Below are 21568 nucleotides of genomic sequence, written 5' to 3'. Positions count from 1 at the left end.
AACTATGGGGGAAAAGTCACATTATTGAATTATTGCTGGAGCTCCGAATTGGTACAAACACAACAAAGAACAATTTGGAGTTATATCCCCAGATTCATTAAACTGTATGGATGCTCTTAGTAACATTTCTAAGTGGATATATAAGTCAAAGAGATCAAATAAAGGAGAAAATTTCCCATAGGTCTAACAATATTTATAGAAGGATTTTTTCCCTCTTCTGTATGTGTGCATTTTTTTCTTTTCTTTTTCTTTTTCTTTTTTTTTTTTTTTTTTTTTTTTTGAACGGACAAAGAACTAAAAACTTTGCTTTTACCTGTTAATCAGGATGTGATTGAACAATTCATAGCATAGTATAATATACTATTATGTCATAATAAATTATGAAAAAATGGTTTCACAAAAGGCTGGAAATACTTGGTTGAATTGAGAAAAACCAGATAAGGTGATAATTTATAAAATTACAATATTCCAAAGATAAAAAACTTTGATAGACCTAAAACACTAAAAATTCAATGAGTAACCATTATTTTAGAGGGCTCTTAATAAACTTTTTTTTTTTTTTTTTTTTTTTTTTTTGACGCTGGAATTAAGTGACTTGCCCAGGGTCACACAGCTAGGAAGTGTTAAGTGTTTGAGACCAGATTTCAACTTGGGTCCTCCTGAGTTCAAGGCTCGTGTTCTATCCACTGTGCCACCTAGCTGCCCCTTTGATAAATTTTTTATTCATCTCTTGACAAAGAGGTGACAGATTAAACATAATATTGCAATATTATAGTCATAATATATAATAACAGCAACAATAATAATAATAATTATTATTATTATTTTATTTTTAAAAGGCATTCTCTTTTGGACATGGTCAATGAATATTATTTACCTTAACTCTGTATGTTAATTATTGTTTTTCCTTTTTCTTTTAATTAAGATGGGTAGGAGGAAAAAGGAAATGTTTGTTAATTAAAAAACATGAAATGAAAACAAAATTTCAAAAGTAGCTGGATGGCCTTTGATGTCATGATCAGTTCTACATTTTAAATCTCATGATCCTCTCACTATCTTGAAAAAAGGCACTAGTAGGAAACACATGTTAAGAGAAATATTGCATCTTCTTGTCTAAAGAAAGGTATGAAATAGATAAAACAGTTCCTAAGATAGCTATTTTAGTATTGTGGTGATTATGATAATGAGTAATAATATGGAACAAAAGCCCTCATGAAGTTTCAAAATTGCTGCAAATGACTGAAATGGGAGTCCTACCATCAACAATAATTCTAGTTAAATAAATAAATTCACAGATTGTTAATGAATAGTTACAAAGCAAAATAATTCTAATTAGTTTCATTTAGATGAAGCTTTAAGGGCTTTATTATTTATGTGCCATTCTGGCCCTTGGTGAGAATAGAAAGAGAGGGCAGAAAATGCTGAAGTGACAAGTTAAGATAATGCTGACAGAACATTCCTTTAGACAAAAAACTAAAGAATCAAATTAAGATTTTAATAATGTGATATTAAAATAAGATCTACGGACCTAGAAGAAACGTCATCCTGGTAGGTTGCTTCTCTGCCTTTACGAATCTCAGACATAAAAATAGTCAGGAGAATATATTTAAGACCATCAGTAAGCATAATATTTAATTGAGATAAATTGGAACCCTTCCCAGTAAGATCAGCAGTGAAACAAAGTTGCCCACTATTACCATTACTATTCAATATTGCATTAGAAATGCTAGCCTCAACAATAATAGTCAAGAAAGAGATTAAAGGAATAAGAGTAGGTAATGAGGAAATCAAACTATCACTCTTTGCAGATGATATGATGGTATACTTAGAGAACCCCAGAGATTCTAATAAAAATTTATTAGAAATAATTCCCAACTTTAGCAAAGTTGCTGGATACAAAATAAATCCACATAAATCCTCAGCATTTTTATTCATCACCAACAAAATGCAACAGCAAAAGATACAAAGAGGAAATTCCATTCAAAACAAATGTTGAGAGTATAAAATATTTGGGAATCCATCTATCAAAGAATTATATGAGCAAAATTACAAAACGCTTGCCACAAAAATAAAGTCAGATTTAAAAAATAGGAAAGACATTCAGTACTCATGGATAGGCCGAGCGAATATAATAAAGATGACAATACTCCCTAAACTAATCTATTTATTTAGTACTATACCAATCAAACTCCCAATAAACTATTTTAATTACCTAGAAAAAAAAAAAAAAAAAAAAACAGAATTCATATGGAAGAATAAAAGGCCAAGAATTTCAAGGGAATTAATGAAAAAAAAGTGAGATGAAAGCGGTCGAACTGTACCTGATCTAAAGCTATATTATAAAGCAACAGTCACCAAAACCATTTGGCATTGGCTAAGAAATAGACTAGTCTATCAGTGGAACAGAATAGGTACACAGGACAAAATAGGGTACAACTATAGCAATCTAGTGTTTCACAAATCCAAAGATACCAACATTTGGGATAAGAATTCATTATTTGAAAAAAATTGTTGGGAAAACTGGAAATTAGTATGGCAGAAATTAGATATGGACCCACACTTAACACCATATACCAAGATAAAATCAAAATGAGTCCATGATTTAGGCATAAAGAATGAAATCATAAATAGATTAGAGGAACAGAGGATAGTCTACCTCTCAAACCTGTGGAGGAGGAAGGAATTTATGACCAAAGGAGAACTAAAGATCATTATTGATCACAAAATAGAAGATTTTGATTACATCAAATTAAAAGGCTTTTGTACAAACAAAATTAAAGCAAAAAAGATTAGAAGGGAAGTAACAAATTGGGAAATATTTTTACACTGAAAGGTTCTGATAAAGGCCTCATTTCCAAAATATATAGAGAACTGACCCTACTTTATAAGAAATCAAGCCATTCTCCAATTGATAAATAGTCAAAGTATATGAACAGACAATTTTCAGATGATGAAATTGAAACTATATCCACTCATATGAAAGAGAATTTCAAATCTCTACTGATCAGAGAAATGCAAATTAAGACAACTCTGAGATACCACTACACACCTATCAGATTGGCTAAGATGAGAGGAAGAAATAATGATGAATGTTGGAGGGGATGTGGGAAAACTGGGACACTTATGCATTGTTGGTGGAGTTGTGAAAGAATCCAGCCATTCTGGAGAGCAATTTGGAACTATGCCCAAAAAGTTATCAAACTGTGCATACCCTTTAATCCAGCAGTGCTACTATTGGGCTTACATCCCAAAGAAATACTAAAGATGAAAAGGGACCTGTATGTGCCAAAATGTTTGTGGCAGCTCTTTCTGTAGTGGCTAGAAACTGGAAAATGAATGGATGAACATCAATTGGAGAATGGTTGGGTAAATTATGGTATATGAAGGTTATGGAATATTATTGCTCTGTAAGAAATGACCAGCAGGATGAATACAGAGAAGTTTGGAGAGACTTGCATGAACTTATGCTGAGTGAAATGAGCAGAATGAAAAGATCACTATATACTTCAACAACAATACTGTATGAAGATATATTCTGATGGAAGTGGATATCTTCAACATAAAGAAGATCAAACTCACTTCCAGTTGATCAATGATGGACAGATATAGCTACACTCAGAGAAGGAACACTTGGAATTGAATATGTACTGTTAGCACTACTGTCTTTCCATCCAGGTTACATATACCTTAGGAATCCAATTCTTAATGTGCAACAAGAAAATTGGGTTTACACACATATATTGTATCTAGGTTATACTGTAACACATGTAAAATGTATGGGATTGCCTGTCATCTAGGGCAGGGAGTAGAGGGAGGGAGGGGAAATTTTGGAAAAATTAATACAAGGGATAACGTTACAAAAATATTATTTATGTCTATGTACTGTCAAAAAATTTATAAATATAAAATTAATAAAATAATAATAAAAAAACAAATCTCAGACATAATAATAAAAATTAATCAAGTAACTTTTATAAAATTTGAATTGTAGTTTCTGATGCTTCCTGGAAGGAAAAAAAAAAAAAAAAATATATATATATATATATATATATATATATATATATATATATGTATATATACACACACCAAGGAAATCATAAAGGAGGGAAAACGATCAATATCTGCAAAAATGTTAGTAGTATGTGAAGTCTGAGTTAGCTCCCTGTTGACCTCAGGATCAGCTAGAGTCAGGATAAGCAAAAGTCTTTGGTCTTTAGGCAGAGAAGTAAAGGGGATTGCTCACTCTCTCCACTGATCAACCTCCTTCTTGTTGTCTTCCTCCAAAGTGACTCTGGCTTGTGTTACTCCACCCCATAATCCCTCCTACAATTATCAGTATACACCAAAAGATTGAGCCCTCATAGAATAGTGAGAAGGGCCATTTTCCAAGCATATGCTAATAGAATCAAATAGGTAATTAGCATTAGGTGCTCTGTTGTCTTATTCCAGTGCATCTATTCAGAGTTTCAGCCCTTTACAGTAGGAGCTTTTTATGGCAGCAAAAAGCTGGAAAATACTCATCAACTGGGTAATGGCTAAGTAACTTGTGGAATGTAAAATAATGGAATATTATTTTTCTATAAAAATGATGAACAATGTGATTTTAGAAAAGCCTGGAAAGGTATACATAAACTGATACTGAGTGAAACAAACAGATACAGGAATACATTGTACACAGTTGCAGCAATAATGTAAAATGATCAAACTGGTTCTTTTCAGTGCTTCAGTGATCCAAAGTAATCCCAATAGACTTGGGGCAGAAAATGCCATCTTCATCTAGAAAATGAATTTAGGAGATTGAATGTAAATCAATGTTATGTTCACTTCTTCTGCTTTTTCTCTCTTGGTTTTTCTCTTTTGTTCTGATTTTTCTCCACATGACTCATAAAAAATGTTCATTGAAAAACAGTTAATATACATGTATAATTAGTAAAATCAAACAAAAAAAGGGGAAAAAAAAAAAAGAAAATTATTTTTGAGCTCTCCCATGTCCTGAAACAAATGTATATTTTTTTCTTTTATGTCTTTGGTGCCTTTTAATGAGAGTCTTTTAATATTCCTTGTCACCATAATAACATTCTGTAGTCAGAATTACTTTTTTACTGTTTGCTCATTTTTCCAGAATATTTCTTGATTTTTAAATCTCTGCTAAAATGAGGCTCTGATTTCAGGGCAAAGGGTTCATGGTTACAAATCTTTTTGTGCAGCTATTTTCAGACATATTTCTAGAAACCTGTAAGTTTTCAATTCTTCCAAGGAGGTATGAGGTAGGGAGATGTGTATTTATTATTATACTGGCCTGTGTTCAAGTTTGATAATGACCAGAGAACTATTTTTTTGTCTTTTAATTGCAAGAAGGATTCCTGATTCATTGTGACCACAAGTTCTAGGGATCTAGTACTTCAATTTGTCCTGGGACTGTGAATAAGAACTGTAACCTGGATTCAAGTATAATCAAAGCAATAGTCATATCTACAATGCCAGCAAGGAGACCCCTGGATCTTTTCTATTATTCAATGCTTGTGCCATGTGTGTACTGAGAGTTCCAAAAACAGATACTGTTACTGCTGAGGCAGTGACTCCCAAAGCCTACTCTTGGTTTCCTGTGGTTATTCCACACCCCTGGGCACTGCACACCACTCTTACTGCCCCATGTGATAGATCCTACCTGACAACTTTCTAAGTTGTCTTGGGCTTGAAAATTATTTCTCCTCATCCTTCTGTAGGTTCTACCACTCTAGAATTTGTTTAGGATTTCTTAATTATTGAAAGGCTTTCATACAGTTTGGGAGAGAACTCAGCAAGTTGTCTTTTTATTTTTAAGTATATTAATTTTTAAAAACTTAAACACAAAATAGAAAAAAAAATACAGGAAAAAAACTTTGCCATATGTACAGCAGAAGATACAAAAGGCTTTAAATTATATAATAATAAGTTGCCATTTCAAAAAAGCAGATGTAATCATTCATCAATTGATAAATTATAACATAAACTAAACCCCAAGGGCTATAAATTCATTCATATCCTTTGACCTAACAATATCACAATTAGGCTTGAATACCAAAAGATATTAATACACAAAGAGAGACATATTTTCCTTTAGTTCTCTGCTCTAACCTGGAACCCAAAATCAATAACTCCACCCTTGTATACATGGCAGCAGTCAGCAGCAGAAGTCCCACTGCTTCTGCACTTACCAAGTATGCTCTTTCCTTCTCACATAGAGCTGTGTCTCAGCAAAACTGCTGGATTTAATGTTCCTTATCAGAGATTCCCTCAATCTTCTTAGACTCACACTCCTGACACCAGTCTGTCTGGGAACTGAAAGTTTTGTATTTTGAGCTGGGGTTACCTCCCTACCCAGCTAGCCCCAAGACTCTCTTGTTTGATGGATCAGTGGAGCCAGCCTGAAAGTGTTTTTCCCTCATACTGGCCAAACCTCTACTTGGGTCTTTCTCCAGATATTCTGTGGAATCCTCTCCCCAAGTCCCTATTTCTTCCCTGCATTTTAGGCACCACTCTTTGCACTTACATTCTTCAAAGACTGCTGATAATTTATTTTATATCATGCTACAATATTAAGTAGCTCAATTTTTAAAGTAATTAATTAAAGAATGGAAAAGGTATTAGAACTAAAGAAAGTCTACAAAGTAGCTTAAAAGTCACTTAATCTAAACTCTTCATTTTAAAAGTGATATAAATGAGACTCAGGGAGATTGAGGTAAGACAACATGAACAAATATATATTTAATGGTTTTAAATGTATTATCCAAAATTGTGGCTTATAGTTTGACAACATTTTAATTAATAATGATAGGAATATTTCTCAGAGTAACATACCAAGGTAAAATTTTAATTTATTTGCTGCCTTCAAATTCAATGCACTTTCCCTAGCACCAAGGTTACCTTAATGACTGAGATTAGAATAATTCCATCCTATTGTCAAATGGATGTAGACCTCTGGTGGAAGCTGAAATAGGATAGTTTAATTAAGAAATCAAATTTGCCTTGTAGTTAATATACTAACATTGCAAGAATATTTCTAGTGTGAAAAATTTTAGAATTAAATTTTTGTCAGTTATATTACTTAAAGCCTACTTTAAAAATACTTCTCCAGTTCAGTATTCCATAAATATCAGTATAATATTTTTCAGTGAGGGTAGTTCAGATGGAATAAATCATATTTTTATGTTGCTGAAACCATAGCTTTCATTTTACTGAAAGTAACAGTAAGGAGCTAATGTGAACTTGCGGATAGCTAAGATTGCTGCTGGGAGTATGTATTACATCTCCTTTTCTTCTGTGGAGGGTGCTAAAAGTTTTGGCACTCAAAAATATCCACCTTTCAACTGATGGAAAGGAAGAAAATCATCTTATGAAACTGCAAAATAGAAAGGTGAATTTTTATTCAGAAAAGCTTCAATTGTTTTTGAAGAATGCAGTAAAGAAAGAGCCTATACTTCTACTGACCTTATATAGAAGGGACTCATAACCTGATTTATCATAGCCAAAGGCATAAACATTTTTTGATATATGTGTGTGCGTGTGTGTGTTTGTGTTCTTGCACATACAAATAAAATATCAATACAATGAAAGATTACTAAAAATAAGAAAAATTCAAGTTAAAACAATTCTGGGATTACAGATCAACAAATTGGAAATAAATGACCAAAGAAGAGGAAATCAACATAAAATAGGATGAAGAAAGATATCACTCATCTATTATTAATGAATTTGTGAGTTGTTTGAAATACTATGAGAAAAAAATGGATTTGAGAATAAATAAAACTATGTGCAAAATTTTTCCTTTAGAGATTACATCATTAATCATACACTCTGAGGATACTAGAGACAGAAAGATTCAAATATATATACAAAAATACTTAGAATAGTAGTTTTTTGGGGTCATCAAAAGAAACAAAGACCACAACAGTATGGAAAAAGTAAACCTTGAAGTACATTCAATGGTCATCATTTTGGGAGTAACTAACAAATTGTTGTAAATTAAGTAGTAGTATAATAGTGTGGAAAAAATGAAAAATACAAGCAACGGTGATAATACCACCCATGAAAACTAGTAAAGTAAAAGCAAAGAACACTAAAAGGAAGGAGACTATATCATTATATTATATTGAATAATTTTCCCCCTCTGAAAAGAGATGAGGAATTATAACTTTCTTCTATTTAGATATATTAGCATGTCATTTCCTTTTTGATATAATCATTGCATTATTTGATTTTGCTTAGTAAGATTTTCTTTTTTATGAGATGGGTCATTAGATAAGTGGGTAGAATATGATGAAATCACTGAATTAGGAAAACAAAAGGCATCTGTAAAACTTAAGAGGATAAAATAGATTGTGTTTACTGTCTTTAGAACCAAAGAACAGAAGTACAGAGAAAATAGTTCTGGAAATGGATTGTCACTGATACTGAGCATAGGCTCTTTAATATAAAATCTGAATATAAACAAACATGAAATTGAGTATCAACATTTTTTAAAAGGACAAAACATGGAATAAGAAAATTTTGTAAAGTAACATTTAGAAAGAGGATTATTAGATTTTATGCAATGAACTTTTCTATAAATTTGACTTAGTTTTATTCATTCATTGGTTTGACTCTGAGACCCTAGAGTTTATACCTAAGCTTGAAAGAATATATCAATGATATCTTACCTAAGCTTAATAGGATATTTACACCTAAGCTGCTTGTCCAATATTAAACATGAATGATGCACCTGTATGCCATGATGAATATATTTGTATATCATTAACATCATTACTGATGATATTAGAGGAATTCCATATACATATATACATATATGTGCAAAAATAAATGAATAAATGTTTGTAAATATGTATGTCCCCTTTATTTCTGGGTCAATTTTGTTATTGTTCTTGTTAATGTTATTTTTTAATTTTTAATTTTGCTATCAAAAAAGTTATGTTTTAAATATCCTGGTATAAATTGAGGTTTTCTTTGTGTTTCTGCCTTTCTTAATATATATCCCTCATAGTGCTTTCTCTAGAGAAAACAATATGCATGTTTCTAAAGTCCAGACTAGCTCTCTGGAGGACCTCAGGATTAGCCCGAATCCTTGGTCTTAGTGGAGGACTTAAGGAGGACTGATCTGCTATGTGGCTGTTCAAAGATGGAGTCTGGAATCTGGCATCTTCTCTTATATCTGTGATTAAGAAGTGTGACTGAGAGAGTGGTTCCCAGTATATGGGCTGTGGCAATTCTTTGTACCACACCTACTGAATAGGCCAAATCAGATATTATATTTATATCTCCTGTATAATAAGTAAGAACTAGAATGATTGCATATAATTCATTCTGATGAGTTGACTGAAAAGGAGTTCTGACTATTCTCTTTATACTTAAGTCATGAGAGTATAAAGCACAAATGTTATGTTTGGGTGTATCTATAGAGATAGTTGGTCATTTAAGAGGAAGCATAGAAACTTTTTTTTCAAAAAATCCATTGCCAGGGCAGCTAGGTGGCACAGTAGACAGAGCACCAGCCCTGAATTCAGGAGTACCCGAGTTCTAATCTGGTCTCAGGCATTTAACATTTCCTAGCCGTGTGACCCTGGGCAAGTCACTTAAACCAGCCTCAAGAAAAAAAAAAAAAATCCATTGCCAATTATGTAATAGATGTGTTATCTTTAGTGGAGATCCTTGTGTAGAATTTGGAGATATGGGAAATAAAATTTGTATAAAAGGTGGATATCTTGTTAGGTCTTATCCTAGATAATTGTACTGGTCACTTAAGGGTCTTTAATAAAATTCTAGCCACAAGCACTTGGTAAGGAGTGAAGCTTTGTTCTGGTTGTGCTAGGAGGTTTTCCCACTCTATCACACTGTGTCCTTGATTAAGAACTGCTGTGGGTGACACTTTTGTAGCAAAAATTGATATGTCCAAAGGTATTGAATAACTCTTTTAACTACATTGGATAAAGCCATTTCAATTTCTGTCAAATTCACTTGAGCTTCTTTTGTAAGCTGGTGTGGTGAATTTAAAGTGGTGTCTCCCCTTAAATGTCGTATAATGATTGTAAATGATAGGTAGTTAAGCCTAACACGGGATGCATCCATTGGATATTTGCTATTAATTTCTGAAAGTCATTTAAGGTGTTCAATTTCTCTATTCTTTAAGAAAGTTTTTAGGATATATTTCAGATGCTAAATATTGAAAAGGAACATGTCTTTGATATCTTTGTAGCTATATAATTTGTAGTTCCTTAGTGTTTCTATGGTCTGTCTACAAAAGTCTGTTTACAAGTATGTTTACAAAAGAGGTGCTTCTAACATTTGCTCCTCACGTTCACACCCTAAGATATCATCCATGTAATGTAATAAAATAACTTTGGGAAATGCTTTTCTTACAAGAGTAAAAGCAGTTAAAACATACATTTTGACTTCCGGCCAAGATGGCGGCATGGAGGCAGACAGCTGCTTGAGCTCCTCGTTTTCTCTCAGAACTTACTTCATGACAAGCCTCAGACTTAATGCTTGACCCAGAAAGAAATCCACAAATAATCACCAAGAGAAGACATCCTTGAAATTCGCCAGAAAAGGTCTGTGTTTGCTCGGGGGAGGGTCAATCAGACTGGGAGCAGACCGAGGGCAGGCAAGCCAGAGCAAGACAGGCAGCTCACACAGCTCAGACCAGAGGGGGAGGGCTACGATCTCTGCCTTTTCTGCGAAAAAGCTTTTTCCCCAGAGTGGATACTCCATCTTGGCAGCAAGCCAGGAGCAGTGGAGAGGGTGTAAACACCGGAGGTGAAGATTAAAACCCCAGAAAGCCAGCATCTCTCAGAACCCGGCCACCCCCAACCCCCACCTGGACTGACTCAGTGCATTCTCAGAGCCTCAGAGTGCAGACTCAGTACAATCATTGCTGTTCTGTTAGTGGCTCTCTGCTGCCCTACCCCCAGTCTGTAGAGGAAGCCCATTAACACCATCCAGCCCCATCACCCCCAAAACAGACCTATTGTTTCCCTTGTCAGTTTGTTTTCTTCGATTCCTACTCTGACAAAATGAACAAAAAGTTCAAAAGGGTTCTAACCATTGACAGCTTTTGTATGGAGAGAGAGCAGATTTCAAACACTGAGGAGACTAAAAACAGACTGTCCCCAGATGAATCCCCTAAGAGGGATATGAGCTGCTCCTCATTACAAAAGAATCTCATAGAGAAAATCAAAAAGGCTCTCACAAGAGAGCTGGAAGAGAAATGGGAAAAGGAAAGGGAGGCTTGGCAAGAGAGCCTGGAGAAGTCATCCCATGCATTCAAAGACAGAGTGGATAAAGAAATCAAATCATTGAGAAACAAGATTAGTGAGCTGGAAAAGATAAACAACTCCAAGGAAAACAGGATTAGTGAGCTGGAAAAAGAAAACAGCTTTCTAAAAAATAAAATGGATAAAATGGAAAAAAAACCTCCATAGAAGATAAAAACTCAATTGGACAATTACAAAGAGATATAAAAAAAGTGAGTGAAGAAAATACATCATTGAAAATTAGACTAGAACAAGTAGAAATGAATGACTCAAGGAGAAACCAAGAGGTAGTCAAGCAAAACTAGAGAAATGAAACATTTGAAAAGAATGTCAAGTACCTTATTAGAAAGACAATAGACCTGGAAAACAGATCCAGGAGAGACAATTTGAGAATAATCAGATTCCCTGAAAAATGTGAGGAAAAAAAGAGCTTGGACACCATTCTCAAGGAATTTATCAAAAGAGAACTGCCCAGACGTTCTGGAAACAGAGGGTAAAATAGACATTGAAAAAAAATTCATCGATCACCTACTGAAAGGGACCCTAAAATCAAAACGCCAAGAAATATCGTGGCCAAGTTCAAGAACCATCAGACAAAGGAAAAGATATTGGAAGCTGCTAGAAAAAAGCAATTCAGATATGGAGGATCCACAATAAGGATAACCCAGGATCTAGCAGCGTCCACATTAAAAGAACGAAGGGCCTGGAACATGATATTCCGAAAGGCTAAGGAACTTGGTATGCAGCCAAGAATAACTTACCCAGCAAGAATGAGCATCGTTTTCCAGGGGAAAAGATGGACATTTAATGAAATAAATGAATTCCATCTATTTTTGATGAAAAAAAACCAGACCTACATAAAAGGTTTGATCTTCAAATACAGAACTCAAGAGATTTCTAAAAAGGTAAAAAGAAATCTTGAGAACTATACTTCTGTCAAAAAAATATGTAAAGAACATATGTACAATTTGTCTTAGAAACTAGAGGTGGAAAAGAAATTATATCAAAGTGGTGGTACTACATCTCATGAAGAGGCAAAGGTAACCTATTATATCTGAGAGAAAGAAAGGAGGGAGATGAACATAGTGTGTATCAATAGACATATTCTATTTGTGGTGAAACTTCTTCCACTTCATTGAAAAGTGAGAGGAAAGGAGTAAGCTAAGGGGAAGAGAAAACAGAAAATGTGAGGAAAAGGGGTAAAATAAGGGGAGGATCTTTAAGGTGGGGGAGAGATCCTAAAAAGGGAGGGCTGTGAAAAGCAAGTGGTGTTCACCAGTTTAATACTGGATAGGAGGGTAAAAGGGAAGGAAAGGGGAAAAGCATAAGCAGGGGTTAATAGGATGGCAAGCAATATAGAATTAGTCCTTCTAACCATAAATATGAATGGGGCAAACTGCCTCATAAAGAGGAAGCAGTTAGCAGACTGGATTAAAAGTCAGAATCCTACTATATGTTGTTTACAGGAAACACACCTGAAAAAGGGTGAGACATTCAAACTAAAAGTAAAAGGGTGGAGCAGAATCTATTATGCTTCAGGCAAAACCAAAAAAGCAGGAGTAGCCATCCTCATCTCAGATCAAGCAAAAACAAAAATTGATCTAATTAAAAGAGATAAGGAAGGGCATTATATCCTGCTAAAGGGCAGCATCAATAATGAAGCAGTAGCAATATTAAACATATATGCACCAAGTGGTGCAGCATCTAAATTCTTAAAAGAGAAATTAAGAGAGCTACAAGAGGAAATAGATAGCAAAACTATAATAGTGGGAGATCTCAACCTTGCACTCTCAGAATTAGATAAATCAAACCACAAAATAAATAAGAAAGAAGTCAAAGAGGTAAATAGAATACTAGAAAAGTTTGATATGATAGATCTTTGGCGAAAGCTAAATGGAGACAGAAAGGAATATACTTTCTTCTCAGCAGTTCATGGAACCTATACAAAAATTGATCATATACTAGGGCATAAAAACCTCAAAATCAAATGCAGTAAGGCAGAAATAGTAAATGCATCCTTTTCAGACCATAATGCAATCAAAATAACATTTAATAAAAAGCCAGGGGAAAATAGACCAAAAAATAATTGGAAACTAAATAATCTTATACTAAAGAATGATTGGGTAAAACAGCAAATCATAGACATAATGAATAACTTCACCCAAGATAATGACAATAATGAGACATCATACCAATATGTGTGGGATACAGCCAAAGCAGTAATTAGGGGAAGTTTTATATCTCTACAGGCCTACTTGCATAAAATAGAGAAAGAGAGGGCCAACGAATTGGGCTTACAACTCAAATTGCTAGAAAAGGAACAAATTAAAAACCCCCAGACAAACACAAAACTTGAAATTCAAAAAATAAAAGGTGAGATTAATAAAATTGAAAGTAAAAAAACTATTGAATTAATTAATAAAACTAAGAGTTGGTTTTATGAAAAAACCAACAAAATAGACAAACCCTTACTAAACCTGATTAAAAAAAGGAAAGAGAAAAAGCAAATTGATAGTCTTGAAAATGAAAAGGGTGAACTCACCACTAATGAAGTGGAAATTAGAACAATAGTTAGGAGCTACTTTGCTCAACTTTATGCCGATAAATTCGATATCTTAAATGAAATGAAAGAATACCTTCAAAAATATAGCTTGCCCAGATTAACAGAGGAAGAAGTAAGTAGTCTAAATAGTCCCATCTCAGAAAAAGAAATAGACCAAGCTATTAACCAACTTCCTAAGAAAAAGTCCCCAGGCCCAGATGGATTTACATGTGAATTCTACCAAACATTTAAAGAGCAACTAACTCCAATGCTATGTAAACTATTTGAAAAAATAGGGATTGAAGGAGTCCTACCAAATTCCTTCTATGACACAGACATGGTAATGATAACTAAACCAGGTAGATCGAAAACTGAGAAAGAAAACTATAGACCAATTTCCTTAATGAATATTGATGCTAAAATCTTAAATAAGATATTAGCAAATAGACTTCAGAAAATCATCCCCAGGATAATACACTATGACCAAGTGGTATTTATACCAGGAATGCAGGGCTGGTTTAATATTAGGAAAACTATTAGTATAATTGACCATATTAATAATCAAATTAATAAAAACCATATGATCATCTCAATAGATTAAAAAAAAAGCATTTGATAAAATCCAACATCCATTCCTACTAAAAATGCTTGAGAGTATAGGAATAAATGGACTATTCCTTAAAATAATAAGGAGCATATATTTAAAACCTTCAGTAAACATCATATGTAATGGCGATAAACTAGACCCTTTCCCTATAAGATCAGGAGTGAAACAAGGTTGCCCACTATCACCATTACTTTTCAATATAGTACTAGAAACTCTAGCCTCGGAAATAAGAGCCGAGAAAGAGATTCAAGGAATTAGAGTAGGAAATGAGGAAATCAAACTATCACTTTTTGCAGATATCATGATGGTATACTTAGAGAACCCTAAAGACTCTGCTAAAAAACTAATAGAAATAATTCAGAATTTTAGTAAAGTTGCAGGATACAAAATAAATCCACACAAATCCTCAGCATTTTTATACATTAACAACACAATCCAACAGCAAGAGATACAAAGAGAAATTCCATTCAAAATAACGGTCGATAGTATAAAATATTTGGGAATATATCTACCAAAGGAGAGTAAGGAATTATATGAGCAAAATTACAAAACACTTGCCACAAAAATAAAGTCAGATTTAAATAATTGGAAAGACATTCAGTGCTCTTGGATAGGCCGAGCAAATATAATTAAGATGACAATACTCCCTAAACTAATCTATTTATTTAGTGCTGTACCAATCAGACTTCCAAGAAACTATTTAAAAATCCTAGAAAAAATGACAACATAATTCATATGGAACAACAAAAGGTCGAGAATCTCAAGGGAAGTAATGAAAAAAAAAATCAAATGAAGGTGGTCTAGCTGTACCTGATCTAGAAGTATATTATAAAGCAACAGTCACCAAAGCCATTTGGTATTGGCTAAGAATTAGACTAGTTGATTAGTGGAATAGATTAGGTTCACAGGGCAAGATAGTGAATAAAAATAGCAATCTAGTGTTTGACAAACCCAAAGATCTCCACTTTTGGAATAAGAATTCATAATTTGACAAAAACTGCTGGGAAAACTAGAAGTTAGTATGGCAGAAACTAGGCATGGACCCACATTTAACACCACATACTAAGATAAGATCAAAATGGGTCGAAGATTTAGGCATAAAGAATGAAATCATAAATAAATTGGAGGAACATGGGATGGTTTACCTCTCGGAATTGTGGAAGAGGAAGGAATTTGTGTCCAAGGGAGAACTAGAGACCATTATTGATCACAAAATAGAAAATTTTGATTACACCAAATTAAAAAGTTTCTGCACAAACAAAACTAATGCAAACAAGATTAGAAGGGAAGTAACAAATTGGGAAAACATTTTTACAGTTAAAGGTTCTGATAAAGGCCTTATCTCCAAAATATACAGAGAATTGACTTTAATTTATAAGAAATCAAGCCATTCTCCAATTGATAAATGGTCAAAGGATATGAACAGACAATTTTCAGATGATGAAATTAAAACTATTTCCGCTCATATGAAAGAGTGTTCCAAATCACTATTGATCAGAGAAATGCAAATTAAGAGAACTCTGAGATATCATTACACACCTGTCAGATTGGCTAAGATGACAGGAACAAATAACGATGAATGTTGGAGGGGCTGTGGCAAAACTGGGACACTGATGCATTGTTGGTGGAGTTTTGAAAGAATCCAACCATTCTGGAGAGTAATCTGGAATTATGCCCAAAAAGTTATCAAAATGTGCATACCCTTTGACCCAGCCATACTACTACTGGGCTTATATCCTAAGGAAATACTAAAGAAGGGAAAGGGACATGCATGTGCCAAAATGTTTGTGGCAGCCCTTTTCATAGTGGCTAGAAGCTGGAAGTTGAATGGATGCCCATAAATTGGAGAATGGTTGGATAAATTATGGTATATGAATGTTATGGAATATTATTGTTCTGTAAGAAATGACCAACAGGAGAAATACAGAGAGGCTTGCAGAGACTTACATCAACTGATGCTAAGTGAAACAAGCAGAACCAGAAGATCATTATACACTTCAACAATGATACTGTACGAGGATGTATGCTGATGGAAGTGGATATCTTCAACATAGAAAGGAGCTAATCCAATTCCAATTGATTAATGATGGACAAAATCAGTTACATCCAGAAAAGGAATACTGGGAAATGAGTGTATACTGTTATTTTTACCTTCTGAATCCAATTCTTCCTGTGCAACAAGAAATTCGGTTCTACACACATATATTGTATCTAGAATATAATGTAATATATTTAACATGTATAAGACTGCCTGCCATCTGGGGGAGGGGGTTGGGAGAGGAAGGAAAAAAATCTGAATCGAAGTAAGTGCAAGGGATAATGTTGTAAAAAATTACCCATGCATATGTACTGTCAAAAAAAAGTTATAATTATAAAATAAAATAAAAATTAAATTAAAAAAAAAAGAAACATACATTTCACACATAGTAGGGCTATTTTTCACTCCCTGTGGCAAAACTGTCCATTCATTTCTTTTATAAGACTCAGCTAAATTAACGTAGGATACTGAAAAGGCAAATCTTTTCACATCCTCCTTATCTAGAGGGATAGAAAAGAAATATTTTTAATTAAAGTATTTTATTTGTTTTATTTTAATAGTTTTTATTTACCAAATATATGCATGGATAACCTCACAACACTGACAATTGCCAAACCCCCTGTTCCAACCTTTCTACTCTCCCCCCTCCAAGATGTCAGGTTGACCAACACATGTTAAATATGTCAAAGTATAAAAACTAAATACAATATATGTATACATGACCAAACAGTTGTTTTCTGTACTAAAAGAACCAGACTTCGAAATAGTGCACAATTATCCCGCAAAGGAAATCCAAAATGAAGGCGGACAAAATTAGAGGTATTGAGAATACTATGTAGTGGTTCATGGTCATCTTCCAGAGTTCTTTTGCTGAGTGTAGCTGGTTCAGTTCATTACTGCTCTATTGGGACTGATTTGTTTCATCTCATTGTTGAAAATGGCCACATCCAAAAGAATTGATCATCATATAGCATTGTTGTTGAAGTATATAATGATCTCCTGGTCCTGCTCATTTTACTCAGCATCAGTTCATGTAAGTCTCTCCAGGCCTTTCTGAAATCATTCTGTTGGTCATTTCTTACATAACAATAATATTCCATAATATTCATATACCACAATTTATTCAGCCAATCTCCAATTGATGGGCATCCATGTAGTTTTCAGTTTCTGGCCACCACAAAGAGAGCTGCCACAAACATTCTTGCATATACAGGTCCCTTTCCCTTCTTTAAGATCTCTTTGGGATATAAGCCCAGTAGTAACACTGCTGGGTTAAAGGGTATGCACAGTTTGAAAACTTTTTGAGCATAGTTCCAAACTGCTCTCCAGAAAGGCTGGATGTATTCACAATTCCACCAATAATGTATCAGTGTCCCTGTTTTTCCACATCCCCTCCAACATTCTGCATTATCTTTCCTTGTCATTCTAGCTAATCTGACAGGTGTGTAGTGATTTCTTAGAATTGTGTTAATTTGCATTTATCAGACTAATAATGACTTGGAGCATCTGAAAAGAAACAATTCTTAATGTCTATAACCCAAAGAGGACATTCTCTAGGCAATTCAGTAGGAGTTGGAAATCCAGGCTGAAGAATTCCCATAGTTTCCATCTGTTCATTTACTTTTCTTAAATCAGTCAACATCCTCCATTTACCAGATTTCCTTTTTTACTACAAATACTGGGGAATTCCAAGGACTTAGAGAAAGTTATAAGTGTCCTTGGTCAAGTTGCTCTTATACTATATCTAATAATGCCTGAATTCTATCACTAGCAAAGGGCCACTGTTCTACCCACACTGGCATATCAGTTTTCCATTGAATGGGAATAGGTGAGAGTACAGGCAGGCCCTCAACAGCATCTTGCCTAAAAAGCCAAAGTATTCAATTGTAATCCTAACTGTTGCAAGATTTCTTTTCCCCATAGATTAATGGGGATTTTTTCAACTACAAAGTAAAAACTCCTCTTTCACTTTCAAATATTAATCTCAAAGGGGTAGCATTAACTTCAGCCGCTATTGATCCCCCTACACCAGACATTGTGTCATAAAGGGTAGATGTCATTTACATAGATAGTGAGCATAGGACAGTCAGCTGTAACTGCTGCAGTCTAGAATATTCCTGGATTCTATTGTTGGAAGTCAAAATCTGGGCAAGTATCACCAAATTGACTATCAGAAGTATGTATCAGCAAACCTAATGGTACTACTTATCCTGGGTAATACATCACAAATTGTCTACTGTATTAGTGACTGGGATATTAACTACACATTCTCCATATTCCCACATCAGTGTATGGATGGACACTTTTGTAAGCACTCTCAGGAGGTGAAATGGTCAAGCTATTGTGTCTGGAGTCAAGGGATCTATAGGCCAGACAGGGACAGATTTAATTTCTCCAGGAAATATCTCAGTATTCCCATCTGTATATAACTCTATTCTCACCAATTGTAATCGCTTATCCCCATCAGGTTGCTTCTTAGCTGATTGATCATATTAGAGTACCGAACTTCTAAAGACTCTATGGGTGTAACATTGGCTGCCAGCATGCTCAATTTTTTTTTTTTTTTTTTTTTTTTTGGCCTGGGCTCCTAGAGCTAGGCCCCACTTCCCATTTCCCTGAGTCAATATACATTCTGATGCCCAATGGAAGCCTTTGTTGCATTTTGGATATAGTGTTTGGGGCTTGTTCTCCCACCCTGTTATTTTACTATATCTTTATGCCTTCATTGAACTTTCAAATGACCTACTTTACCACACTGAAAGCATTAATAAGTTTTTCTGGAATTCCCTTGTGAAAATAGACCCTGTCTTCCCATGTTCAGAGCTTGAGAAGTCTGCATCATAGCCTGGGTATAAAAGGTATTTGTGCCCACTTTGGCATAGTGTCTTATGATCTCCTCTAAAGGAGCATCCTTTTGTAGTTCTAGTATAATTATTCTACAAACGTCATTTACATTTTCTTTAGCAAGTTGTCTTATCATAATTTCTGTTGCTACATTTTTAATGTTTCATATAACAGCTATCAACAGATGTCCCATGGAATCAGCAAAGTGTCCAGGTGGAACTTGTGCTATGTTGTGAAGGCTTCCCCTCTATCTGTCTTCCTGGGAGGGTTCCCCATGCTTTGACTGCAGCAGAATTTTCTCATATGACGTAAAAGGGTAATTAATCTGTGCTAAAGTGTCTACATAATGTCCTACAACTGTTGCTTGGTCAGAGGTGGCTGGCATATTAACTCCAGGTTGTGTATTTGATTGGCCTTGCATTATACAGAGTTCATGATACTGCTAAAGCTACAAGAAGTTTTGTCCAGGTTCTAAACATGTCCTTGTTATAGAGTTCCAATCACTAGGATTTAAAATTTCATAAGCCAAATTCTCTAATATCATCTTAACATAAGACAATGCAGCACCATAAACAGTGCAACCCTTTTTCAGATCTTTGATAATTTCCAAATCAAAAGGAGTGTATCTTTCCTTTTTTGATCTGAAGAGTCAAACTTTTGCTAAAATCATAAATATCCTGTCTTTCCTTTTTAGCTTTAACTAGTGCCTTTTGTAATCTTGTCATAGGGTGGACAAAGCTGCTTCATGGATGATTGTGTCACTGCCCCCCCTCCTGTTCCATCCACCCATGAAGGGTTAATTGGGGAGGGGTTAGGTCAGGGGATGAAGAATGCCACAATGCCTTCTGCTATGAAGCACCTCATTCCTTAATTCCTTAATTAAATGGAGTGTATTTTCTTTCTTTTTCTTTCTTTCTTTCTTTTTTTTTTTTTTGATCTGAAATGTCAAACTCTTCAATTACAAGGCATGCTTCTATTTTTAAATCAGATGTATCCTGTCCTTCATTTTTAGTTTTAATTAGTGCCCTTTTAAATTGTGTCATAAAGGGTGGATGGTGCTGACACTCCCCTTCCCCCCCACCTTTTTCTCTCAACTCAGGAAGGCAAAATTGAGGAAGGTCAAGAGATGGGGAATGCCCTAAAGATGCCTATAACTGAGTAGCACCACACCTATTAAATTCATTAGTGCTGTTCTTGTCCAATTCTCCATGTTTTTCAGCTGCTTTGTCAGTATCATTCCCCTCCTCTTTCTCCTCACACTTCCTTGTTTGGCTGTTCTCCTTAAAACTTTTCCCTTTTTTAAGAACTTGTGAGATTCTTTAAAACCAATTTATTATATTTTACATAAGGAATCTTTATTCAGGAATTGAATCAGGACCCATAGCTTCATAATATTCATTTAGTTGCTCTCCCACTAGTTCCCACATATCTGACTGTAATTTTTCTTCCTTAGAGAGCCATGGATACGTACATTCTAATGTATTTAAGAGTCCAGTGATCTGCTTCCAAGTTATCAACAAACATTGTTTCTTTATTAAACTAATTATGCTTTAGTTTATTATTATGCATTCTGCATATTGCCCTTGGAGTGGAAGAAACTCTTTTCTTAGTAGTTGCCCCATTTGAGCTAAAAAACAAAAGTTACTAATTTACCCCTTACAAAAGTTTTCTGCCTGTCTATTTTTATACTCACCCTATTTCCAGGTCACAGGGGACTTCTCCACTGAACTTGGTTGATTGTGTCAGTTGAACTGATTTTTGCCCTGCTTTGTAAGGCCCTGTATTTCTGATTAAAATCAAGTTGATTTGTATAGAACCTCACCTAGAACCCCACATTTGGGTACCAAAATTTAAAGTCCAGACTAGCTTGCTGGAGGAGTGAAGGATTAGTTGGAGGAGTGAAGGAGGCAGAAGAACTGCCACATAGCTGGTCAAAGATGGAGTATGGATTCTGTAGTCTTCTCTTGTGTCTGTGGCTGAGAGAGAGTTGCCAATTGTCCCAGAGCTTAAATACTTCAGTATGATTACATCACAATAGCACAATGAGCTTGTGCAATCATTACATCACAATACTAAGTATATACTTAAGTATAAGTATCTTGCTGACCTATATTTAAGTACACCTTTACAAAGTTCTACCCCTCTACACATGTTGAATTTAATTTTCTCATACAATTTCAAAAATTTTACTCTTTGGATGGAGTGCCTTCTTCATTCTCTCCAATTTTGATTATTTCCATTTCTTGGGTTAC

The 21568-nt window shown here is 34.5% G+C and overlaps 1 long non-coding RNA gene across 1 annotated transcript in view; it reads right to left on the bottom strand.

Annotated features, from left to right (window-relative positions):
* LOC141545876 (uncharacterized) overlaps positions 1-21279 on the bottom strand; it is a 52128-nt gene extending 30849 nt beyond the window's left edge. The window contains exon 1 of the long non-coding RNA XR_012483164.1: positions 21010-21279. This is a non-coding gene — a long non-coding RNA (uncharacterized LOC141545876). The remainder of the gene's footprint in view (positions 1-21009) is intronic.
* Positions 21280-21568: the final 289 nt, after the last annotated feature.

This window comes from Sminthopsis crassicaudata, chromosome 6, assembly GCF_048593235.1.
Source record: "Sminthopsis crassicaudata isolate SCR6 chromosome 6, ASM4859323v1, whole genome shotgun sequence".
Classification (NCBI taxonomy): Eukaryota; Metazoa; Chordata; class Mammalia; order Dasyuromorphia; family Dasyuridae; genus Sminthopsis; species Sminthopsis crassicaudata.
This window is presented reverse-complemented; position numbering and strand designations above follow the sequence as displayed.